Source organism: Peromyscus eremicus, chromosome 3, assembly GCF_949786415.1.
Source record: "Peromyscus eremicus chromosome 3, PerEre_H2_v1, whole genome shotgun sequence".
Taxonomy (NCBI): domain Eukaryota; kingdom Metazoa; phylum Chordata; class Mammalia; order Rodentia; family Cricetidae; genus Peromyscus; species Peromyscus eremicus.
Genome location: NC_081418.1, coordinates 157,458,704 through 157,485,995, shown reverse-complemented (window position 1 = coordinate 157,485,995; position 27,292 = coordinate 157,458,704). Strand labels below are relative to the sequence as shown.

The 27,292-nt window shown below is 40.8% G+C and overlaps 1 long non-coding RNA gene across 2 annotated transcripts; it reads left to right on the top strand.

Moving 5' to 3' along the window:
* The first annotated feature begins 6,987 nt into the window (after nucleotides 1–6,987).
* Nucleotides 6,988–26,919, top strand: LOC131906227 (uncharacterized). Of its 2 annotated transcripts, XR_009378144.1 has the most exons (3): nucleotides 6,988–7,101; nucleotides 9,148–9,198; nucleotides 26,583–26,919. It is a non-coding gene; the product is annotated as an uncharacterized LOC131906227 (long non-coding RNA). The 2 variants fall into 2 exon arrangements; XR_009378143.1 differs by lacking the exon at nucleotides 9,148–9,198 and having other exon boundaries at nucleotides 6,989–7,101.
* The last annotated feature ends 373 nt before the right edge of the window (nucleotides 26,920–27,292 follow it).

The following is a 27,292-nucleotide window of genomic DNA, read 5'->3' as shown; positions in this document are numbered from 1 at the left end:
AGCTGGGAAGCATGTTCAAATATGAGCCTATAAGAGACATTTCACATTCAAACTACACCACATTTGGGGGAGCTTTTTTTTGTTGCTGTATATTTATTTGTTTGGGGATGCTGGACTTTGAACCCAGTGCCTAACCCCGGCTAAGCATGCATTCTACCACTGAATTCCTTTTATCCTTCTCTCACCAAGATTTGGGGCATCTGGATCATCAGTTCAATGACCAATAGCATTAGAAATATGTGTAACTCCAGATTTAGGGGACCCTGTGCCCTATTCTGGCCTCCCCTGGCACCAGGCATGAATGTATTGCACTTACACTCATGTAGGCAAAACACTCATACACATACAAATAAACCTTTTCTTTTCTTTTTGAGACTGAGTCTCACTATATAGCTTTGGCTGTCCTGGAGCTCACTATGTGTAAATAGAGTTTCTCTGTCCTGCCCCATTCCACAGCTGCTTCCAAATAATCACTCAATGGCTTATATTAATTGTAAATGCTTGGCCAGTAGCTCAGGCTTATTACTAGCTCTGATTCTTTTTTTTTTTTTTTTTGGTTTTTCGAGACAGGGTTTCTCTGTGTAGCTTTGCGCCTTTCCTGGAACTCACTTGGTAGCCCAGGCTGGCCTCAAACTCACAGAGATCCACCTGGCTCTGCCTCCCGAGTGCTGGGATTAAAGGCGTGCACCACCACCACCCGGCTAGCTCTGATTCTTAACCCATATTTCTTATCTATGCTTTGCCACATAGTTTGTGGCTTGTTACCTCATTTTTTACATGACTTGCTTCCTCAGCAGCTAGCTGGCTGGCATCCTCTGCCGCTGATTCGGCTGCTCTCTTTCCTTCCTTAGGTTGGTTGTCCTGCCATACTTCCTGTGTGGCTATCAGCCAATCAACTTTATTATTAACAATGAGAGCAACACACATTCACAGGGTTCAGAAGGACATCCTACAGTAACTATGTAGACTGAGTTGGCCTTGAACTCAGAGATCCATTTTCCTCTTCTTCTGCCTCTGCCTTTGTCTCCAAAGTACTAAATTAAAGGCAAGCATTGAAAGAGTTAAATTTCTCACCTGGATCTGGCCTGACACCCTTGTTTGCTAAATAATTAATTGAATCTCCCTAAGTATAGCAGGAGATGAAACTTTTGCCTCAGGTATTGTAAAATATGGAATTGTAAATCCTGTCACAGTGAGGTTGTAACCCTAGAGCTGGTAAAGCATGAGGTTGTAAAACTTACCACAATGATGACTAACAAAAGACACCAAATGAGCCCTCATCTTAAGATTGTATCTGTGTTGCTTGTTCCAATTGGCTAACCCTTGGTTAAACTCTTTTGTAAACCTGCAGTTCTGCTTTTGTGATTTTTGTGAACATTTTGTCTGTCCTGATTGGTTGACCTACAGCTGTTGTTGAATCCAACAGCTCTGTATCCCTATAAATGGTCTGTATATCCAAATATCACCAGTATAACTTATTCCAGTGTGGAGTGAGTAGGCCCAGCACCATGATAAAAATTTTACTTTGTAACCCTGCTGCCTCTAATAGTTCTTTGATATAAAATTGGGGATACAAAAATGTGGTGGTATTGTGTTCCCCAAAATATTGTGCACCCTAATAAACTTATCTGGGGTCAAAGAACAGAACAGCCACTAAATACAGAGGCTAGAAAATGGTGGCATTTCCTAGCATTCCAGAGGCAGAAATCCCTCTGGATCTCTGTGAGTTCAAGGCCACATTGGAAACAGCCAGGCATGGTGACACATGCCTTTAATCCCAAGAAGTGAGCCTTTAATCCCAGGGAGTGATGGCAGAAAGCAGAAAGATATATAAGGTGTGAAGATCAGAAACTAGAAGCTTTTAGGCTGGTTAAGCTTTTAGGCTTTGAGCAGCACAGTTCAGCTGAGATTCATTCTGGATGAGGACTCAGAGGCTTCCAGTCTGAGGAAACAGGATCAGCTGAGGAACTGGTGAGGTGAGGTGGCTGTGGCTTGTTCTGTCTCTCTAATCTTCCAGCATTCACCCCAATACCTGGCTTCAGGTTTGATTTTATTAATAAGTATCTTTAAGATTCTTGCTACATCTGGTGCCCAACATTTGTGGTATGAATTCATGAAAAGGGTGCTTGCCCATGGCCTTTTGGGCCCCAGATCAGACCTGAGCTACACATTGCCAGTTGTGGTGACACACACCGGTAGGATTTACTGAAGGAGGCAAAGGCAGGAGGATCCCGAGTTTGAGGCTGACCTAGGAGGCTTGCTAAGGAGAAGTTTCAGCCCAGGGCCTGGCCACAAACAATGGCGGTGGAGCCATGGAGGCAGGGGCTGCTGCTCTACATTGCTGGATCCTTCTCATTGTGTTGATGACTACGGTGATGCTGCTACCTGGGACAAAAGGTTTACTGCTGCTTGTTCAGAGAAGAATTGCCAGGACGATCTTGTTACAAGAAAGCATCAGCAAAGGTCAGTTTGGAAAAGTTTGGCAAGACAAATGGTGGGGAGAAATTGCTGTGAAGATTTTCTCTTCTAGGGAAGAACACTCGTGGTTCTGAGAGACAGATATTTATCAGACTGTGATTGCTCCAAACCACAGAGGAGGCAAAAAAAAAAAAATCTGCAGGGACCCATGACCATGACTAACAGCAAATTTGAAATCTCCAAAAGGATGATGGGACTCCACAACAACAATTCCACATGGACTATGATAAAATCATTAAGCTGATTAATACCACCCAAAGCTTTGGACTACAAACTGCTCAGGACAATTTCGAGATGGCTAGCTGAGATGATCCAGCCTGACAGACTACTCGAACAAGGACTTGAGATAGGCCCTGCACTTTCCCATTATGCAGAGACTGGACAAATGATACAGGACTTGACAATTAACCCAAAAGTTTTCTTTTCAGGATCCCCTAAAGATGTCTTCATCCCCAGAAAGCAGGAAGTTATTTTAAGAAAACGACGCCCACATTCCCAAGAGGTGGGGTGGGTGATTTTTGGTTATTTAATGAGTTATGGATATTGTCATTGTTTATGACGGTTGGTTACAAGTTGTTAATTGTTGATGGTTAGGAAAAAAGCTGAACAAGGAGATTAAATTCAGAGTTTTTGTTTAAAAAAAAGAAAAAGGAAAAGGAAAAAATATAGATATAAAGTAGATCATTGAGTCTACTCTGAGAAAAAGGATAAAGAAATAATAAGATAAATTGAATCTACTCTAAAAAGAAAAAGGGGAAGATATAAAAGATATAAAAATGACAAAAGGTAGATTATTGAATCTATTATGAAAAGAAAAAAGAGAATATGGATATGATAAGATAAAAAGGCCAATTATTAAATCTACTTTTAAAAAGGAACTACTTGTTTTAAATAAGATAAGTAATGAAATTTTTTTGTCTGAGTTTATCAAATGTTACTGGACTGGACATTGTTAATATATACAATGGAGTTTTTTTGTCTGAATCTGTCAAATGTTAATGGACTAGACATTGTTAATATAATTCTTGACTGTATATATTGTATATACTTACTGGATAGTTTTTCTTGTATCAGTTATAAGCTTTTTTAATTTTAAACCAAAAAGGGGGGAATGTGGTGATATTGTGTTCCCAAAATATTGTGCACCCTAATAAACTTATCTGGGGTCAAAGAACAGAACAGCCACTAGATACAGAGGCTAGAAAATGGTGGCACTCACACCTTTAATCCTAGCATTCCAGAGGCAGAAATCCCTCTGGATCTCTGTGAGTTCAAGGCCACATTGGAAACAGCCAGGCATGGTGACTCACGCCTTTAATCCCAGAAAGCGAGCCTTTAATCCCAGGGAGTGATGGCAGAAAGCAGAAAGATATATAAGGCGTGAGGACCAGGAACTAGAAGCTTTTAGGCTGGTTAAGCTTTTAGGCTTTGAGCAGCACAGTTCAGCTGAGATTCATTCTGGATGAGGACTCAGAGGCTTCCAGTCTGAGGAAACAGGATCAGCTGAGGAACTGGTGAGGTGAGGTGGCTGTGTGTTGCTTGAGTTTTCCTGCCTGGCCCACAGTCAGGACAAATCTCTATCACCTGCCAGTCCCACAGCCTCAGACCTGACCAAGTAAACACAGAGACTTATATTGCTTACAAACTGTATGGCCATGGCAGGCTTCTTGCTAACTGTTCTTATAGCTTAAATTAATCCATTTCTATAAATCGATACCTTGCCACGTAGCTCGTGGCTTACCGGCATCTTCACAAGCTGTTTCTCATCGTGGCGGCTGGCAGTGTCTCTCTCTGACTCAGCCTTCCACTTCCCAGCTTTATTCTCCTCCTTGTCCCGCCTACACTTCCTGCCTAGCCAATGGCCAATCAGTGTTTTATTTATTGACTAATTAGCAACACATTTGCCATACAAAACATCCCACAGCATCTGTGGCTTGTTCTGTCTCTCTGATCTTCCAGCATTCACCCCAATACCTGGCTTCAGGTTTGATTTTATTAATAAGTATCTTTAAGATTCATGCTACACAAAAGCACCACCATATCCTGCGAAATACATAAATCTATATAAATAATATTTTTAAAAAAGGTAAGAGTGGACTGGAAATGTAGCTCAATAGTAAAACAGCATATGCCTGTCATGAACAAGGCCCTGAATTTAATCCATTTGTCCTTACCCCCTGTGGTAGTTTGAATGTAATTAGCCTCCATAAACTCATCAGAAATGACCCTATTAGGAGGTGTGGCTTTGTTGGAATAGGTGTAGCCTTGTTGGAAGAAGTATGTCACTGTGGAGTGGGCTTTGAGGTCTCATATCTGCTCAAGCCAAGCCCAGTATTTCAGAACATTTCCTACTGCTGGTGAGTCAAGATGTAAGAATTCTCAGTTCCTGCTCCAGCACCGTGTCTGCCTGCTCACCACTCTGTCACACCATGATAATAATGGACTAAACCTCTGAACTGTAAGTGAGTTTATAAGAGTTGCCATGGTCATGGTGTTTCTTCACAGCAGTATAATCCCTAACTAAGACACAGATTTTTCTAATCAGAGCAATGGAACCCCAAGGCTCTTTTACAGAGGTAGTTTCTATTGTTCACCAGCACCTTCTCTGAGAGCCATGAATATCCCAAAGCAGAGCTTTTTATACATCTTTGGCTTCTTTGTCTCTTATATTGGATAACTTAAGTATCTTAAAGTATCTTAAAAGGTCTTATTAATAAAAAATAAATAAAAATTAAAAAAAAAACAGAGCCAGGTATTGGGGTAAAAGCTGAAAGATAAGAGAAACAGAACAAGCCACAGCCAACCTCACCTCACCAACTCCTCAGCTGATCCTGTTCCCTCAGACTGAAAGCCTGGAGTCCTCACCCAACTGGGACTCAGGTGAACTGCTGCAGCCACTAGCTCACCTCTATGAAATCCTCAGTCTAAAGAGAGAGACTTCCTGTTTATTCACGCCTTATATATCTTTCTGTGCCCTGCCATCCTACTTCCTTCCTAGTGCTGGGATTAAAGGCATGTGCCACACCTGGCTCTGTTCCCAGTGTAGCCTTGAACTCACAGAGATTTGGATGGATCTTTGCCTCCTGAATGCTAGGATTAAAGGCGTGTGCTACCACTGCCTGACCTCTATGTTTAATATAGTGACTGGCTTTGTCCTCTGATCCCCAGACAAACTTTATTGGGGTACACGATATATCACCACAATTGAGTACTTTTTTTCTTTTTTCTTTTTCTTTTCTTTGTTTTTTCACTTGTTTGTTTTTTGTTTTTTATTTTTGGAGACAGGATTTGTAGCATGAATCTTAATAGTTCTTATTAATAAAATCAAACCTGAGCCAGGTATTGGGGTGAATGCTAGAAGATCAGAGAGACAGAACAGGCCACAGCTTCCTCACCTCAACAGTTCCTCAGCTGATCCTGTTTCCTCAGACTGGAAGCTTCTGAGTCCTCATCCAAATGTGTCTCGAACTGCTGCTAGAAGCCTAAAAGCTTAACCAGCCAAATGCTTCTAGTTTCTGGTCCTCACACCTTATATACCTTTCTGCTTTCTGTCATCACTCCCTGGGATTAAAGTCTCACTTTCTGGGATTAAAGCCATGTGTCATCATGCCTGGCTGTTTCCAATGTGGCCCTGAACTCACAGAGATCCAGAGGGATTTCTGCCTCTGGAATGCTAGGATTAAAGGTGTGAGTGCCACCATTTTCTAGCCTCTGTATCTAGTGACTGTTCTGTTCTCTGATCCCAGATAAGTTTATTAGGGTGCACAATACTTTGGGGAACACAATACCACCACAAGGATTTCTCTGTGTCTGTCATGGAACTTGCTCTGTAGACCAGACTGGCCTTAAACTCTCAGAGATCTGCCTGCCTCTGCCTTCTGAGTGCTGGGATTAACATCATGTACCACCACCACCACGCAGCCTTGATTGGGTACTTTAAATTCCTGGATAGTGAGGAAAAACAAACAAGAAACAACCTGGAATTGGATGTGAGAAAGGAAGGGGAGTTGCAGGAGAGATTTAATGGAATTATGTGCATACTCAAAGACATTGACCAGCCCCCTGGCTGTTTCTTGTTTTTCTTCATCTTGGTTTTCAAGGCCCATACTGTTACTGTTGTGTCCAGATGGTGACCCCCAGAGAGACCACCAAAGAATGCAAAAGCAAGGCTTTAATTCAGGATTTTCAGGAGCAATACTAGGCAGGGACTTCGTCCAACACATCCAACCCAGTGGAGGCTGGAGGATGTGCCCAGTTTGAATTGTGCACAGCTTTTAAAGGCAAAAAACACAATATTACTGTAGCAGGGGATTTTTATACATGTACATTTCTGATTGGCTCGTTTCTAGGGACTTTCCAGAAATCATGGTTTAATCTTACTTTTAAGGGGGGTGGTTGCCTGTCACCATTTCTCATTGGCTGCCCTTAGGTGGGGACATTTTGTGCTTAAACAATCACCGTGGAGACTAGGGTTGCGACACTCTGTGGTCAAACAGTTACCCTGAGAACCAGGGTTGGAACATTCCGTGGTCCAGCAGTCATCACCACATGAATACCTTGTGACTCTGTTCTTTGCGCTTTCTAGTTCCTGGAATCTGGGTTGACTGGTTCCAGTAACTCAAGGTCTGTACCTAAAATGGACAAACACCATGCAGACAGCACTCAGTGAAGAGGTTTATTTAGTGGGGGAAGAGAGAAGTGGGGAGAGAAAGAGAGGGGAAGGAGGGAGGAAGGGGGAGGGGGAGAGAAAGGGGGGGTCTGACAATGTGCACACCTCATGGGAGGAAAGCAGAATGGAGAGAGAGGGGGAAATAGGTAGAGTTTTCCCTTAAGAATAGGTTTCTACACCAGGGCACAGGGTGGCACCAAGGGGCAGGATCAGAATATTAACACATACCACACTGCCATTTTAATCTGACTTAGATAAGTGGTCAGCAGGAAACAAAATGAAAGTAAGTTTAGACTGTTGATTCTATGTTTTAAATACAATTTATTCGCCTGAGACTTGTGAAACAAGCCTAAGTGATATGCTTTCCAAATTTTGTCAGCTTTCCATAAGATCATCAGAGAAATCTACTAAACCAGAGTTTAAGGAAGAACAGAAAGGCAGGATAAGCTGTAGAGACATGGGAGGGAAACCATGCTCCTTCACCTAGGGATCTGCTTTGCCTTTCCTGCTGGCAGGAAACAGACAAAGCCAAACCTGCCTACTGAATCAGTGCATGTTTTTTCTAAAGATATGAAAATCAACGACTTCAAATATAATAAACTGCTTACTTAGAGCCAAAATGATCTAAAAACTTGAGTTGTTAGCATTCCCTTCTCATTCCTGAATAATACCTCCTGTCTTAGTTAAGGTTTCTATTGTTGTGAAGAAACACCACAACCACAGCAACTCTTATTAAGGAAAACATTCAATTAGGTGGCTTTCTTACAGTTCGGAGGTTCAGTCCATTATCATCATGGTGGGACATGGTGGTATGCAGGTAGACATGGTGCCAGAGAGGTAGCTAAGAGTTCTACATCTTGTGCAGACAACAGGAAGTGAAATAAATGTCACACTGAGTGAAGCTTGAACAAAGGAGATCTCAAAGCCTACTCCCACAGTGACACACTTCCTCCAACAAGACCACACCTATTCCAACAAAGCCACACTTCCTAATAGTGTCACTTCCAATGAGCTTATGGGGACCAATTACATTCAAACTACTACCTTCCCCATAAATAAACTTTACAACTTTGTTTTTAAAAGGAAATTATTTAATCTTTAATGTGAGACCAAAATAGGAACAATATGAGAGAGTAATACAAATTCCATTTAAAAACTTTTATTTCTAACAGTACTAAGATAGAAACTGAACCAAGTTCCAGAGACATAAATAACCAGTTAGGACCCTTATCTAGGACTATTGCTGATCAAGAAATAGTTTTGAAACAAAAAAAAAAAAAGGCTTAATCCATCAAAGTCTATGGTTCTGGGAAAGTCTCCAAATGTATTTTGTCTTCTGTAGTTCTGCTCCTGGCTAACTGTTCTTGTTAACTGAAGTATGACCCTGAAATGCAAAGGCTTGTACCTCCCAGATTGTAGTTTTTCCCTTTAAAAACCTCTCACTCTGAAAGCTCAGGTCCATCCTCCTTCACCTGCATAGCCAGAGTATTGGATGCAGACTGAGCCCAGGCTTGCTTGCTATTGATAAACCCCTTTGTACTTACATTGGATATTGGCTCTGTGGGGGTCTTCTCTGGGGGTCTTGAGACCTGGGCACAACAAATATACCTTGCAAGTTAATGGGAGACCAAAGCAAGAAAAATATACCTTGCAGGCTAAGGATTCTCTTTGCAGTTAAGACAGATAAGAATAAGTTCCTGTTTCTCTTATGTTAAATCCTTGCAAGTTGATATTTGTAATTAAGAAGTTCCTATTTGTCCTGTGCATGTTAAGATTTCTATCTGTAGTTAAAGAATAAGTTCCTGTTTGTTCTCTGTTAAATCCCTGCAAGCTAAGGTTTCTATTTGTAGTAAGTTCCTGTTTCTTAGAACCGATGTAAACAGCCTGTGACTCCATTCACATGATATCCTTACCCTTATTCCTTCTCTTTCACTGTATTTTTATAAAAATGTGTAACAGCCAACTATCTCACCCCTGTGAACACCTCATCTCTCCTACAGAAAGCACTTCAAGAGGCCAGCAGGGGCTGCTCTCTCAACTCCTGACTTAGGGTAAGACAGCCCACTGGCCAGTCCCAGGTACATCCCAAAATACACTTTGCTTTAATTGGACAATCATGGATTTGGTCTTTTCTCCTCATGATTCTCAGGCTTAACATTCAAACTTGTAAATTGCATTAAGCAAAGTAACTTACAAAGCCACTGAAACATATATTTGGCCACATATGGACAGCCCTAACAAAGAAAATAGTGAGACACCTATACCTGTGCTTGAGTATGTCTCATCTTTCCTAAATGACCTTTCTTCCTTCCTCCTTCTGTAGCTAGAGTTTTCCTGCCTGGCCCACGGTCAGGACAAATCTCTCTCACCCGCCAGTCCCACAGCCGCTCAGACTCAACCAAGTAAACACAGAGACTTATATTGCTTACAAACTGTATGGCCATGGCAGGCTTCTTGCTAACTATTCTTACAGCTTAAATTAATCCATTTCCATAAATCTATACCTTGCCATGTGGCTCGTGGCTTACTGGCATCTTCACATGCTGTTTCTCATCGTGGCGGCTGGCTGTGTGTCTCTCTGACTCAGTCTTTCACTTCCCAGCTTTATTCTCCTCCTTGTCCCGCCTTTACTTCCTGCCTAGCCACTGGCCAATCAGTGATTTATTTATTGACCAATCAGCAACACATTCGACATACAGACCATACCACAGCACTTCCCCCTTTTTTTTTTCAAAAAGGAAGATTTTAACCTTAACAAAGTAAAATTACATATAATTTGGGAATTTGGGCGTAGCTTCTCTTACTACTTCCTGCTGGAGGGGGGCGCTGTATCTTATGGGGACACAAAGAAAATTTTAGGATTATGGAATAGTCCATGAAGCTGTATTGTCTGAGCCAGTTGCCTTCAAACCATTCTGGATGTTGGATCATCTGGGCCATGGTGTCATCAGAGACCTTTCAGGGGGTCTTGGCTGGTCAAACCTGTTATATCTTAATCTGGAACAAATCCATAGCCTCTGGCTTTCTGTGGGAACAAAAGCAGAGACTCTTTTCCAAAGCAACATATCCTTACATCCAAATTTTGAAGTCAAGGTAACTTTAAAATATACATTTTGATTTAACTCAACATCTTTTACAATCAAATGTTTTTCTGCAGTTAAAAATCCCAAAGACAACACAATCCAGATTCTCTGTGTAATATTCATCTTTACATGGCTTATTTTTTATATTAATTTTACTGTCTCTTTAAAGACTTTATTTTTTAAAACTATGTATTTGTTTATAATACTGTATATATCACCTTTTTTGTCTCTTTCAAGCCTACGTATATTTTACACACATTGTAAACTATTACATCTGAATCTGTCTTATTGTGAATCTATTGCTTTAAACTGCAGCAGCTGTGGCTGCTGGCTCCGTCCATCTCAGCTTCCCAACATGGTGGTGGTACGTTCACCACCAGCTCTGGGAGCTATCGTGCATCTATGCTTTTATCCAAGCAGCATGTAGCCCAGAAATCTCTTTTTTTTTGTACTAGCAAAGGCTAAATCCACCACGCAGCTTAATGTGCCACTTGCAGAGGCCTCATTCCCGCCATACTGCAGGTAGAGCATGCATGCTAGGAACCCACCAGTAGCTTAAACCGGCAGCTGCCGCTCATTTGAGAGAGACAATTAGGAAGCTGTTTTTAGCTCCGTTTTAGAATCTTTTTTCTCAGTTTTTAGGTGGAAACTCTTGCCACCACGTTGGACACCATTTGTAGCTAGAGTTTTCCTGCCTGGCCCACGGTCAGGACAAATCTCTCTCATCCGCCTATACTTCCTGCCTGGCCACTGGCCAATCAGTGATTTATTTACCAACCAATCAGAGCAACACATTTGCCATACAGAACATTCCACAGCATCCTTCCCTCCTTCTCATCCTCCCTCCCTCTCTCCTTTCCTTCCTTCCTTCCTTCCTTCCTTTCTTCTGTGCATTCTTTTTCTCAACTCCTGAGGTAAATATCTTTGTCTTCATGGACAAGAACTGTCTGAATCAAGAACGTAGGCCAGTAGATTAATTTTCTACTTCCAGAAGAAAATTCTTCTAAAATCTATACCCAGTACATGGGAGGTAGATGGCAATAATAGAAGATTTATAGGAACCAGAAAGTTAGAAGTCTTTCTTTTTCCTAAGTCCCTATATTTCATGAACATGGTCTTGTTGATACCACTTTCTATACTTTTTTTTTTTCTGAGACACTGTTTCTTGATGTAGTCCTAGGCATTCTGGAACTCATTCTGTAAACCAGGTTGGCCTTAAACTCAGACAAAGTCTCCTGCCTCTGCCTCCCAAGTGCTAGGATTAAAGGTATGAACCACCATGCCAAGCCAACCATAAATTTCTTAAATCTACTCCTTTGTTCCAATTTCCCCAGGTTGCAGACATAAATTAATCTTGTTCCCTTAGCAGCACCTCCAATTTCCTTATCAGGATCAATCAATGCGCGCATGCACGCGCGCGCGCGCGCACACACACACACACACACACACACACACACACAGTGCAGTGACTGCCTCTACTCCTGGTTTTGTTTTAGTGATATGAAGACCCAGATGGAGGGGGAGTGTCAACTACCAAGTCAAAAGAATGATGCCAGTGCTCAAGGATTGAAATATCACTTTGTCGGGCACTGGAACTTCAAGTTTCCTTAAATATGCTATTTTTAAAAAACAAAGATAAAAAGCTTAATAACAATAACAAAAAATGAAAGTACATGCAATGGGATATTACCCAGCTTAAAGAAAAATAAAGTACTGACGTATGAACACTATAACATGAATCTTGATAAAACACTGCTCATAGAAAGGAGCCATATGGAAAAGAGCACATGTTCCATTCATATGAAATGTCCATGTAAATACATAGAGGCAGAAAATAGACCATACTTGCCATAGGGGTGAGATGTGACATAGGGTTCTATTGGAGATGATGACTTTGTTCTGGGATTAGATAGTGATGCTGGTTGTACAACTTAATGAAAATAGAAGAAAACATTTTTTGGAGGGCCAGTCTTGGTGTTGTATAACTTTAATATCAGCACTTGAGAGACAGAGGCAGGCAGATGTCTATGATTTTAGGGCCAGTCTGGTCTAAACAGTGAGTTCTCACTAAACAGTGAGACAGTTTGTTCGCTGTCTCAACAAAACAAAAATAAATAAATAAATAAATATAAATAAATAAATAAATAAATAAATAAATAAATAAATAATTGAAATTAAAATTTAAAAAAGAAAACTTTGGGCAACTCTTATTTCAGAAACTCATACCCATGCTCTTAAGTATACCTTTTTTCCAAAATGCCTCTCTTCTGCTCTTTCTTGTCCTTTAAAATCTCTCTTAATAAACTGCAACTCTGCTATAAATAAATAAATAAATATGAAATAAACATTTAAAAAGAGACACATATACTCAAAATACATCTCAGTTTTAAAAAGAAACAGTAGACAGTTATGATTGGCATAGACCTGCAATCCCAGTATTTGGGACGTAGAGCTAGAAGAATCAAAGGCATCCTTGGCTATACAGCTTGAGGCCAGCTTTAGCTACATGAGAGCCTCTTTGTTTGTTTGTTTGTTTGTTTGTTTGTTTGTTTGTTTGTTTTCAAGACACTAACTCTGAGATCTGCCTGCCTCTGCCTCTCTTAAAGATGTGCACCACCACCACCCAGCATGAGATCCTCTCTTAATTATTTAATTAAGAAAAAGAACAAAGATGTAAAAGGGGCTGTTTCTAACTTCCACTATTACTTCTTGTGCTCATGAATGTGGTTATTAGGAAGACATGTGTCTCTGGTATAATTCTGTGTGGTGACATTGTGTTGCCCAATATATTGTGCACCCTAATAAACTTATCTGGGGCCAGAGAACAGAACAGCCACTAGATAAAGAGGCCGGAAAATGGTGGCACACACGCCTTTAATCCTAGCATTCCAAAGGCAGAGATCTGTCTAGATCTCTGTGAGTTCAAAGCCACATTGGAAACAGCCAGGCATAGTGACACACACCTTTAATCCTAGGAAGCAATGGCAGGAAGCAGAAAGGTATGTAAGGTATGAGGAACAGGAACTAAAATCTTTATTAAGCTTTTAGGCTTTTAGCAGCTGTAGCATGAATCTTAGAGTCTTATTAACAAAAACAAACCCAGAGCCAGGTATTGGGGTGAATGCTGAATGATCAGAGAGACAGAACCAGTCACAGCTTCCTCACCTCACAATTCCTCAGCTGATCCTGTTTCCTCAGACTGGAAGCTTCTGAGTCCTCATCTGAATGGCTCTCAGCTGAACTGCTTCTCGAAAGCCTGAAAGCTTAACCAGTCTCTAGCTCCTGGTCCTCACGCCTTATATATCTTTCTGCTTTCTGCCATCACTTCCTGGTATTAAAGGCTCACTTGTTGGGATTAAAGACATGAGTCACCATGCCTGGCTGTTTCCAGTATGGCTTTAAACTCACAGAGATCCAGGTGTATCTCTGCCTCTGGAATGCTAGGATTAAAGGCGTGTGCTACCACTGCCTAACATCTGTGTTTAATATTGTGGCTGTTGTGTTCTCTGACCCCAGATAAGTTTTTTAGGGTGCACAATATTTTGGGGAACACAATACCACCACAAGCAGCAGTTCAGCTGAGATCTATTTGGATGAGGACACAGAGGCTTCCAGTTTGAGGAAACGAGATCAGTTGAGGAATTGGCAAGGTGAGGTTAGCTGTGGCTGGTTCTGTTTCTCTGATCTTTCAGCGTTCACCCCAATACCTAGCTCCAGGTTTGTTTTTATTAATAAGATCTTTTAGGACTCGTGCTACAGTTCTGTGTCCTGGGAAATGAGAACCTGGACACTTCAGAAGATACTCCTGGGACATTCCAGTAACCCCAGCCAGGTTGTGGTGGCACACACCTTTAATCCCAGCACTCAGGAGGCAAAGGCAGGCAGGTCTCTGAGTTTGAGTCCAGCCCAGTCTACAGAGTGAGTTCCAGGACAGCCAAGGATACACAGAGAAACTCTGTTTCAAAAACCAACAAAATAGTAACCTTAACTAGAACAGTTACCCAATAATAATCCTTCTATTTACCCTATCAGAGTATTTTCTCTTAAAGACATGGTCACCAGAATTTCCATGGGGGGGGGGTGGTGCAATTTGGACCTAACAGATGTGGGCTATGACCAAAGTGGCCATTGCCCCAATTTACATGTGTGCTTTAGTATGTGTATGCCGTGGATGTGCCATGTGGATGTGGGTGCTCCATGGAGTCCAGAAGAGGACTTTGGATCCCCTGGAGTTGAAGTTAAAAACAGTTGTGATCCACCTGCCTTCCATGGATACTCTGGAAGATCAGCAAGTGCTCTTAACCATTAAGCCATCACCCTCACCACGGGCCCCAAAATCCCATTTTACATTTAAAACAAAACAAAACAATGCAGGCTGTGGTGGTTTGAAAGAAAATGGCCCCAAAAGGGAGTGACACTATTGGGAGGTGTGACTTTGTTGGAGTAAGTGTGGCCTTGTTGGAGGAAGTGTTTCACTGTGGAGGTGGGCTTTGAGGTCTTTTGCTTAAGCTTCGCTCAGTGTCATAGTCAACTTCCTGTCGCCTGCAAGATGTAGAACTCTCAGCTACTACTCCAGCATCATGTTCGTTTATACACCGTCATGTTTCCTGTCATGATGATAATGAACTGAAATTCTGAAACTGAGTGAGCCACCCCAATTAAATGTTTTCTTTATAAGAGTTGCGCTGGTCATGGTGTCTTTTCACAGCAATAGAAACCCTAACTAAGACACAGGCTTTCTATTTTGTTTCTGTAACACGAAGCTCCAAATGATAGAGAAGCCCATTTAGCATAACTTTTTTAAAGATTTATTTACTTATTATGCATACGACTCTGCCTCCATGTATGCCTGCATGCCAGAAGGCGGCACCAGATCTCATTATAGATGGTTGTGAGCCATGATATGGTTGTTGGAAATTGAACTCAGGATCTCTGGAAGAGCAGCCAGTGCTCTTAACCTCTGAGCCATCTCTCCAGCCTCTAGCATAACTCTTAAGGGGACAAGTGCCTTTGTACCTTATCAGAAAGCCTCTGCTAGGAGGTAATTGTCTTAATCAGGATTTCTATTGCTATGAAAAGACACCATGACCATGGCAACTCATAAAGGAAAATATTTCATTGGGGCTGGCTTACAGTTTGAGAATTTTAGTCCATTATCATCATGGTGGGAAGCATGGCAGTGTGTAAGCATACATGGTGTTGGAGAAGGAGTTGAGAGATCTACATTCGGCCAGCAAGACAGCAGGAAGTGAGGATCTGAGACCTGAAAGCCCACTCCCTAGTGACACACCCAGTCAACAGGGGCCATACATCTTAATAGTGCCATTTCCTATGGGCCTCTGGGGACCATTTTCCTTCAAACCACCACAGTAACTTTATGGTCCTTTGGGCAGTTTGGAATGTCCTGTTAATAGAGACCCAGGTTCAGAGATACTGTTTTAGAATTAATATGGCTTCCCATTGAGAAAGTATCCCACATACTTAGAATAAAGGAAATATAAAATAAAGGAAATAAGTAATAAAGGAAAATCTCTTTAATATAGCTTTATTTAATATAGATTTATTTAAAATCTCTTTAATATGGCTCTGGCTAATGCCTGAAGAGGGGCCAGCCAGGAATAGACTTTACTAACATATACATTGTAAACTTATACATTTTACATATGCTGTCATCTTTAAATATCTTTCAGGACTGGGCCCCAAGTTACATTTTGGACAGTTTAAACAGAGGCAGGAGACTGCAAGTCTGGCTACTTGGACAAATGGGAGATTTACACAGTAAAGATACTGCTAGAACTATTTTTTAAGTATACCAGTGCTGTTCTTTTCGAACAGTTATTACCTGGGTTCATCTTGCTCACATGGCAGAATTATGCTTTTCTTGATAGGAGCACAGGGAACTTAGAGGCAGACCAGGACTTAATGGCTGTGACCCTGTACTCCCTGTCCTTGAAGGGGAAAAATCAGTAGCCCTCTTGAGAGCCAGCTCCCCATTTGAAGGTACCTGCTGATCTATAAATGAACCCAGAAGCTGATCAGTAATTTAGAGCTGACCGGAGATTGAATTCATGTGAAAATAGGACTGAACAAGAAATCTGAATGTATATATCCTGGGCTCAGCAAAACAGGGCATAGGGAGTAAAAAATTTATGTCTCGGTAGATAGCCTGCACCCTGTCAGCCATTAGTAATTTCACGCTTATAGTTCAGCCAGTAACTTCAAAGAACTACCTCACTCCAGCTACCTTGTCCAATCATATGTAACCTACTGCATGTTAGCTTTTCCTATATAAACACCTTGTAATGAGTGCTTGGGGCTTCCTCATTCACTCACTGTAACAGGAGTGTCAGACGAAGTGCCTGCTTGGGCTTGGCTTAAATAAAGAAACCCCCACAACAGACTACTGGCAATGGTCGAGAGACAGCCCGAACTGACCTACTCTGGTGATGGGATGGCCAAACACCCTAATTGTCGTGCTAGATACCCCATCCAATGACTGAGGGATCTGGATGCAGAGATCCATGGCTAGGCCCCGGGTGGAGCTCTGGGAGTCCAATTAGTGAGAAAGAGGAGGGTTTATATGAGCAAGAATTGTTGAGACCAAGGTTGGATAAAGCACAGGGACAAATAGCCAAACGAATGGAAACACATGAACTATGAACCAATGGCTGAGGGGTCCCCAACTGGATCAGGCCCTCTGAATGGGTGAGACAGTTGATTGGCTTGATCTGTTTGGGAGGCATCCAGACAGTGGGACCGGGTCCTGTGCTCATTGCATGAATTGGCTGTTTGAAACCTGGGGCCTATGCAGGGTCGCTTGGCTCGGCCTGGGAGGAGGGAACTGGACCTGCCTGGACTGAGTCTATCAGGTTGATCTCAGTCCTCGGGGGGAGGCTTTGCCCTGGAGGAGGTGGGAATGGGGGGTGGGCTGGGGGGAAGGTGAGGGGGGCGGGAGTGGGGAGAACAAGGGAATCCGTGGCTGATATGTAGAACTGAACTGTATTGCAAAATAAAAAATAAAAATAAAAATAAAGAAACCTTTTGTTTTTTCATCCGTAGTCAGCTCCTTGGTGATCCTGTTGGGGGAGGAGAACTCATGATGCAGGCATAGCATCCTCTTGAGGTGACCCTTAGAGATATGTTCTGTGATATGAAGAAGGGCCTAACAGCTAATTATAAGTCAGGGTTGTCTCCTTTTGTTTTGGGAATGGAGCCTAATTGGAGGTCATACTTGGTGAACAAATATGAGCAGAAACTTTCTCAGCAATGCTAAACTTCAATTATAATACAAAATTTTCACCCAGTAGTTTCTAACAAGCTTGGTTAGTACACTACTTACCTTGTTAATCCCACCAGATGAGCGTAAGACCAGTACCACAATTTTGGACCAAATTGAGCAATTTGAGTCCCCAGAGCTGGCCAGTGACTACTTTACCCAAAATGGTGTTAGAGAGAGAAGTCTTGAGTCCATTTATCAGGGCCCTTTTCAGGGGGAATAAAACCACAAATAATTGTAAGCATGTTTACAGAAGCAAGACAATGGGCAGTTAGGAAAGTACAGAAATTTTTGAAAAACAGTCATCATATGGGTTGTGGTCACTGGTTAGAACAGGTCAGGATGTTCTTAAAAACAGGTCATGTTCCAGGAGACAGAAACACAAAAACAGAAACTCAGCTCTTACAGTAAATGAAAACTTATTTTTAACAAAACAGCAAAATGGCTCCTGGCCTTAAAATGGAGTCAAGCTGATTCCTCACCTTCCAGTCATATCAGAGCAGTGTACCTTCAGCTAAATTCAACTTTGAATAGCTTTAATATTTTCTGAACTGTGGTTTGCTCCACAATTCTTCCTTGGGATCATGGGGCACAGCAGGGGGGGTGGGGGGCTGGGGGCACAAAACAAATGAGCAGGGTTGCACAACTTGTGACTCCCAGAGAGGAGACAGCTCTCCTGGGAGGCAGTTAAGTGTTACAACTCCACTTTATTACAGAAAGAAGGGGGAATATAAAGGCTGGGGATAGTGGTAGGGCATCACCTAATCTGCATTGAGGCACGCTCCTGTCATAAGGCTCCTAGTACATGGGAGTCTTCTAGCAGGGATCTATGTCAGGGTTCAAGCTAAAGATAAGTAAGTCAGGCATCTGGTTTTAGAGACAGGCATCTGGTTTAGAGACAGCTTTCAGATAGGGTCACTCCTCTAGGCCCACAGACATCCTCCAGATAAGGCTAGGTAGAGAGCAGGAAACTTTGCTGGGGAGGAAGGGAGTTTCCACATTATTGAGCTTAGAAAAAGCTGCAAGGATATGGCAGACTGTTAAAGGAGTTGGAATCATCACAACAAAAAGGGTAGTATCTTCCAACATTAAACAACTTTATTAGTGAGTCCTTTATAACATCAATTTTATTATTTCAAGTTTCTCCTTCATCAATACAATGCAGATTTCACTCTTTGAACCAAAGATAATGCAACAGAGTAGAAGAAAATAAAGGAAAAATAATTTTTTAAATCTACAAAAAGAGCCATGCTTTAAAGCCCAGCTACCTCCACCTTCCTCTCTTCCATATGGTATTTTAAATTTTTTTTTGTTTTGTTTTTTGAGACAGGGTTTCTCTGGGTAGTTTTGGATCTGGCTTTGTAGACCAGGCTGGCCTCAAACTCACAGAGATCCTCCTGGCTCTGCTTCCTGAGTGCTGGGATTAAAGGCATGTGCCACCACTGCCTGGTGTATTTTAAATTTTAATGAAGGTAAATTGTGATGATTTCAATGCCTTTAACACAATATTTCAAATTCTTAGGAAGGCAATTGTTATACTGCCACTTCCTTACTGTTCCACTGTTTTTCACTTACAAATTTAGTATGTACTGGGATAGGCTTACTCTCTCCCCTAAGTTACTCCTTAGTGTATAAAATTGTTTCTTCAGACTATGTCTTGCCCTGGCGAACTCCATTTTAGAGATGGAGAATGAGTCTTGGTATATAAATACACATAAATACCATCTATCTAGGACCACCCAAAAGGCATGGACTATAAAGGAAATTATTCCAAAAAGTAGAAATAGATGTGCCCAAAGACCTATGTTGCATGATATATGATCACACTGTGAACTCCAAGTTTACATTTGCATTAATTAAATCAAATCAACCTTGGGTCAGGAGGCAGAGCCAGAAGCTAGTTGACAGAAAGTCAAAGTCAGAGGGAGTACAGAAAATGGATTGAGACACACAGGAAGTAGTAGGGAGGGACTTTGAGTGTGGTGGTCCTTTTTGGTTTGGAGTGGCAGAAGAAATATTCTCTTTCTAAGATGCCCACAAAGAGGGAAGGTCAGCTAGCTGCTCTTCAACCTCTCTGAGCTAGCAGGTTTTAACACCAGCCTCTGACTCCCGAGGTTTTATTGGTAAATAGAACAATAGAGATTTAGTTAAAAACTATATTTGGTGACAGCAGCAGGAGGCAGATCTGGTGGGACATAGAAGTCCCACCAGGCTACTTCATGAGAAGTGGGCTAGTAACTGTGGAGCTGTAGTTACTGGCTGAAACAGCAGTATATTCAGGTGCAGCCTCTGTACTGGCAGAAAAACAACAGACCAATGTTCAATCCTGAAGACATATGTGGTGTAAAGAGAGCCAATTCCCATGAGATGTCCTCTGATCTCTACATGCATGTTTATAGCACATACACACACACACACACACACACACACACACACACACAAATAAATAAATAAATAAATAAATAAATAAATAAATAAATGTAACATTTTTTTAAAGCAGAATGAGTGCCACTCTATAAAATCATCAAAGCAAATTGGGATCTCAGGAAAAGCAAGTCCAAGAACTTCTGGACACACATGACTAAGGGAAGGGTGTCACTCCCTTATTTGAATCCCATAAGAGATAGACATCTAACATTCTTAGAACATGGGCCTGCCCCTAAAACAGTGCCTATTCCCACTCTTCTTCACATGGCAGTTCTCTCTCTCCTCTTATTCTCACCCTTTACATTTTTTTTTACTTATTACTATTGTGTGTTTAGTGTGTGTGCAATACTGGAGATCAGAAAATGACTTTATGGAGTTCATTCTCTCCTTCAACCTTTTCATGGTATGGTGTTTGAAAGAAAATGGCCCCCACAGACTCATAGGAAGTGGCACTATTAGGAGGTGTGGCCTTGTTGGACCAGGTATGGCTTTTTTGGAAGAAGTACATCACTAGCAGTTGGGCTTTGAGGTCTCAGAAGCTTAAGCCAGGCCTAGCAGCTCAGTCTCTTCCTGCTGCCTTTAGATCCATATATGGAACTCTCAGCTACCTTTCGAGCACTGCCTGCCTGCTTACTGCCATACTTCTTACCATGATAACAATGGACTAAGCCTCTGAACTGTAAACCAGCCCCAATTAAAAGTTTTCCTTTATAAGAGTTGCTGTGGTCATGGGGTATCTTCACAGCAATAGAAACATAATTAAGACCAAGGACTGGGGTATTGTGATAGGCCTGATCATGCTTTTGTTTGGAGGAATGTGGAATTTGATAGTTTGGATTAGAAAAGCAGTTAAACATTTTAAATAGGACTTAATGGGCCATCCTAGTAGGAACATGGAAGACAGTGGTGGTGTGAGGGTGATTTGAACTGTGGGGACCTGACTAAAGATGTTTCAAAGGACAAGAGTGTTAGTACATGGCCTAGAGACTGTTCTTATGATATTTTGGTGAAGAATCTCGCTGCTTTCTGCCCTTGTCCAAAAAATTCTGTCAGAGGGTAAATTGAAGAGTTTGGGATTTTATTAGCAGAGGAAATATCAAAACAGCCTAGTATTGACTCTGTGGTTATTTGTGTTCACTCTTATGCAGATTTATAATGAAAAGGAGCAAGCTGAGCAAGGAAAAATACAAAATGTACAATTTGAGAAGAAAGGGAGCACCATGAAGTAGAATAAAGTTCTGTGTTCAAGGAGATAAACAGATTAAAGAAAAGACTGGTGTTAAACAGAATAAAGGGAGTGGTGACCTCAGGGCAAGTTCTTATTCAGCTAAACTTCCAATTGTAAAAAGAAATTAAAGCTTAGAATCAGGTGTGGTGGTGCATGCCTTCAATCCCAGCACTCCAAAGCAGGGGCAACATGTCAGAGCATACATAGTGCTGGGAAGGTAGCTGAGAGTTCTACATATAGGTCCAATGGTAGCAGGACTGTGAGCCACTAGGCCTGGTTTGAGCTTCTGAGATGTCAAAGCCCAACCCTCGTGGTGCACTTCCTCCAACAAAGGCATACCTGTGGTTAATATATTGTGAACCCCAATAAACTTATCTGGGGGTCAGAGAACAGAACAGCCACTATATTAAACATAGATGTTAGGCAATGATAGCACATGCCTTTAATCCTAGCATTCCAAAGGCAGAGATCCATCTGGATCTCTGTTAAGTTCAAGGCAATACTGGAAACAGCCAAGCATGGTGACTCACACCTTTAATCCCAGGAAATGATGGCAGGAAACAGAAAGGTATATAAGCCATGAAAACCAGGAACTAGTGGCTTTTAAACTCTTAGGCTTTTTAGCAGCAGTTCAGCTGAGATCCATTTGGATGAGGCCTGAGAGGCTTTCAGTCTGAGTAAACAAGATCAGCTGAAAAGTTGGCAAGGTGAGATTGGATGTGCCTTGTTGTTTCTCTGATTTCTCAGGGGAAGGATGGCAGTGGCAGCAAAAAGTAAGAAAGGGTTTTTAGTATCAGCTCTTAGCTACTGCTCTGACCTCTTGGGCTTTTAACTCTGCATTTGGCTCTGTGTTTCTAATTTAATAAGAGTGTTGCATCTACATTTAGCACCCAATGTGGCAAGAATTCATTAAAAACCGCTCGGCGGGGCTTGGCGACTTGGAAGCCCACTGGCTCCCCAGCTCCCCAGCTCCCTGGCTCCCCAGCTCCCCAGCTCGGGCCAGCTTGGGCCAGCTTGGGCCAGCTTGGCCTAGGCCCCAGGCCCAACTGACCGTGGCTACAAGCAGTTACCCACAGCTGGAGCTACTTGCAGCCAGATTGACAACTCAGTGGCTCAGGCTAAAAAAACAAAGCAGATGCTACCAACAACTCAGGCCTGCCGGAGCTACTACTAATTGCAGTAGCTATACACAACTACAGATAGAGCTGCTTGCAGGAAAAATGCCAACACACACGGTTGGAACTTAAGGAAGCCGGATCCCAGGCTCGACTTGACTCAAGCCAGAACATATGACACTTTCTTTCTTTCTTTCCTTTTTCTTTCTCTCTCTCTTTTTGAAGTCCCACCTCGGACGCTAGGTAGCTGTTTTGAAATTCCCTCAGATTTCTACTGTTCTACGCAGACTTAGTAAGTCAATTAAGGTATCAGATATTTTAAAGGAAACTATTTAAAAGAGAAAAAAAATTCCACATTTTAAAAAAATGGGTATTATGTGTACATTAGAAGAAAATTGGACTTTGATAAAATTGTAGGCAGTCTGAAAATGGAACAACTATATGAGAAGATTAGTGTTGATGGGATTATGCACATTATTATTTCCTTATCCTTATTTTACTATTTAAAAAGATAGCCAATTTAAGTGCCAGGATAAAAGCTTTAGAAAAAACGTGTTAAACCTGTTAAAATGAATTATAGAGAAATTCAGATTCAGACAGAAGAAAATAACAGTGAAATTGTTTCAGGATTGGATTATAAGGTTACAGAAAGAAAGCCTGTTTTCACACAATCACCCTTAATTTATCTGGTAACTGTACAGCAGCTACCTGGTGAAGTAAATGCACAAAATATTTGGACTCCAATTGAAATGTTAGATTTACAAAGGTATAAGGAGGCAATGGTATCTTATGGCATGCATTCCCCATTTGTAAAGCAAATGTTAAACTCCTGGTCAACTTATAATAAGATTACACCACAGGACTGGCGAGAGCTGGAAAATGCTGTTCTGGAACCTGGGGCACAGCTGCAGTGGTTCATGGGGTTCAAAGAGGAAGCTAAAAACATAGAAAAAACAATGGAGGGCTAAAGGTACACAAATCTCCCAGGATCAGCTTGTTGGGGAAGGCCAATATGCTTCAATACAAACACAATGTTTATATGATAACCAAACCCTAATTCTATGTCGAATTGAAGCCTTGAATGCATGGGACAGAATTGAGGAACCAGGAAAGAAAACTCAGTCATTTACAGGGCCCAAAAGATTTCTTCACCGATTTCTTACAAAGACTGACTTCAGCAGTAAAGAGAATGGTCCCAAATTCAGAAGCTAGCAAGACAATAACCGAATCTTTGGATTTTGAAAGCGTGAATGCAGCATGCAAGAGAATAATCAGGCCATTAAAGGCAAGAGGTTTGAGGAATGTCAGATGTTTTGGATGTGGAAAGCGAGGACATTTGAAAAGGGACTGTAAACAAGGCATTCACAAAAACAATGTTTCTTCAAGGAACAACAGCAAAAGAATGCTTCTAAAGTATGCAGAAGGTGTGGTAAGGGAAAACATTGGACCAACGAATGTAGATCAACAACGGACAGACAAGGTAATACTTTGCCTCGGGGTTCAGGAAACTCCCAGAGGGGCCTCAGGCAGGCCCCCATGGCAAATCCAGTTCAGATCTTTCCTGCAGTCATAGAGGAAACCCCTACTCAGAGCAATTAAATAACCAAAAGCCTAATGGAATAAACCAGGCTGCTTGGGGTGATGAAACAGCTGAGACAGAGAGAACAGAAAATTAAAGAGAAAACATAAAGAAAAATTTTTGGCAAACTTCTATAAATGAACAAAGACCAAAATTAACAATAAAAATAATGGTGTTTTATTGTCTGATCTGGTAGACACAGGTGCTGACATGACCATAATTACACCAGAATTTTGACATCCAACTTGGCCTCTTCAGGAGGTAAACATTCAGCTGTTAGGAATTGGAACATTATCTCAAGTGAAACAGAGTGCAAGATGGCTCAAATGTATAGGTCCAGAAGGACAGAGAGGAAAATTAAAACCATATATAGCTAACGTAGCTATGAACCTGTGGGGTCAAGACCGGTTGCAACAATGGAATACTCAGATTAACATCCCTCCAACCTCAGAAACAAATCATAAACTAATACATGTTTCTGAGAGAAATATTAGAAGGTATTATTCTAATGAGTGGTCACCAGCCATCCATATTATACAAGAACAGGGCACAACAACTGATGATCTTCCAAAAACACCAACAGCTCTACCTTTAAAATGGTTAACAGATAAGCCTGTATGAGTTCAGCAATGGCCTTTAACAACAGAGAAACTCCAGGCTTTAGGAGAGCTGGTAGAAGAGCAGTTAAACGCTCAGCATATTGAAGAATCAACCAGCCCTTGAAATTCTCTTGTATTTGTTATTAAAAAGAAATCTGGTAAATGGAGAATGGTAACAGACCTTAGAGCAATTAACAAAGTAATTCAGCCAATGGACTCTCTACAATCTGGAATTCCTTTGCCTACTCTGTTACCAAAAGGATGGCCTCTCATAGTTATTGATTTAAAAGACTGTTTCTTTTCAATACCCTTACAAGAAAAGACAGAAAAAGATTTGCTAATTCTCAGTATGCTGAAAGAGTGGTATTACATATTGAGACTGCAGAATTTATCCCTGATGCTTCAGAATTAACTTCACTATTTATTCAGTTACAAGATACAATCAGGAAAAGGAATCATCCTTTATATATAACTCATATCCAATCCCATACTGGTCTGCCAGGCCCTCTAGCACAAGGTAATGATGAAATTGATACATTATTGATAGGAAATGTGCTGGAGGCCTCAGAATTTCATAAAAAACATCATATCAATGGTAAAGGTTTAAAAAAGGATTTTTCCATAACCTGGCACCAAGCCAAGGAAATTGTAATGAAATGTCCTACTTGTTCCTTTTTACAATCAGATTGTAACCCAAAAGGTACTCAGAGGACTGAAATCTGGCAGATGGATGTGTTTCACATTGCAGAATTTGGAAAATTGAAATATGTACACCATACCACTGATACTTATTCAGGATTTCAATGGGCAACTGCTTTGAGTTCTGAAAAAGCTGATTCTGTAATCACTCATTTGCTACAAGTTATGGCCATCATAGGTATACCTGCACAAATCAAAACTGACAATGCTCCATCATATGTCTCTGTTAAAATGAAACACTTTTTTGCTTATTACAATACAAAGCATATTACAGGTATACCACATAATTCTACAGTCCAAGCAGTTATAGAAAGATCAAACAGAACTCTAAAGGATATGCTAAATAAACAGAAAGGGGTAACAAAAACCCCCAGAAATAGACTGCATAATGCTCTATTAGCTTTGAATTTTCTCAATGCTAATGAAAAAGGAACAACAGCTGCAGAGAGACATTGGATAAGAGAAAAAACTACAGAATTAAATCAGCCTACATACTTTAAGGATGTTCTGACCTCAGAATAGAAACCAGCATATGTGTTATGTTGGGGACGAGTTTTTGCTTTTGTTTCTACAGGAGAAGATAAACTGTGGATACCATCAAAATTGATTAAAGTTTGATTTGAACGAGAGACCTCTTAATTAGAGGAGGTAATAGTTCATCAACCAGCATGATCATCCAATTTAAACTAACTTATACTATTAACACATGCCTTTTCATTTAATCTGATATAACTTGCCAAAAGGGAACCTCCCCTTGGGGAGGTCTTGGGGAAAAGTGGGGTTTTTTTTGTTTTGTTTCTTGGGTTTTTTTTTTTTTTTTTTTTTTTTTTTTGTCTTTTAGGAGAATGAAGGTTAAGGAATCTGAAGAACACTGGACAAATGAGACATCTGAAGAAAAAGAACAAATCATCTAGAAAAAATGTCCCAAGAAAAAGAATAAAATGGCCTATTGGTATATCATCTATAAAATTTCATAAGTCTTCCTCAATGTTTGTTTCTGCTCCTCTCTAAAGACATTTAACACTATTGGTCTTCTTGTAGTCCCAGTTCAATTAAAATTTAAAGCTGGCTTTGGAGTTGAAGAATGGCTCTCTCCTTCTTTAAACTCAAGCATGTTGTTAAAAGGAAAATGCAAACTCCCTATATCATGCCAGAAGAAAGAGCCATCTTCTGATATGGGACAGGAGGAAAACCAAATTAATTATGGGACTATTCTATTACTACTAATCTCAATTATTTTATTCTATTCTGATCCTTTAAATTTTTCTTAAAGTATTAATTTTATATCAAAATTTACAAGATTAATATATATATATTAAACTTTGTTAAGATAATAATGGTCATATAGAATACTAACTAATTCTAGAGGGGGAAAAAAAGGCTTTAATTAGCTGTCTATACATGTCTTTGTGTTTGAATCTCTTATCAGTTTTCTGCAGGAAATCACGGCCAGGCCTAACATCAACTGAAGTCTCCAAGAAGAAGATGGGGCCCCACAACAGTAATTCCACATGGACAATAATAATACCACTAAGCTGACAAACATCATCTACAGATCAGCTTTGGACTACAAAGTGCTCATAGCAATTTTGAGGGGGCTAGCTGAGATGATCCAGTTTCAAAGACTACTTGAATAAGGACTTGAGATAAACCCTGAACTTCGGCATTATATACAAACTGGACAACAAAGGATATAGCTACCTTTCCTAGAATTTAACAATTAATCCAAAATTTTTCTTTTCAGAATAAAGATACCTTCACCCATATACAGCAAGAAGCAATTTTAAGAATACGACACCCACATTCCCAAAGAGGTGGTGTGGGGCGGGTGGTTTTTTGGTCTTTTAATGGGTTTTGGGTCTGGGATAATTTTCATTGTTTAGGAGGGTTGGTTACAAGTTGTTGTTAAGGGTTAGGAAAAGGGCTAAGCAAAGGAGAGTAGAGTTAAGCTTCTTGTTTTTTAAAAAAAAGATACATAGGAATGATAGAATAGAGGGTAGATTATTGAGTATACTTGGAAAAATAAAGAGAAGATATAGATATGATATAGATAAAAAGATAGATTATTGAATCTACTTTTAAAAGACAATTACTACTTTTAAATACTTTACATTGGATTGGATTTTTTTATATTGTATA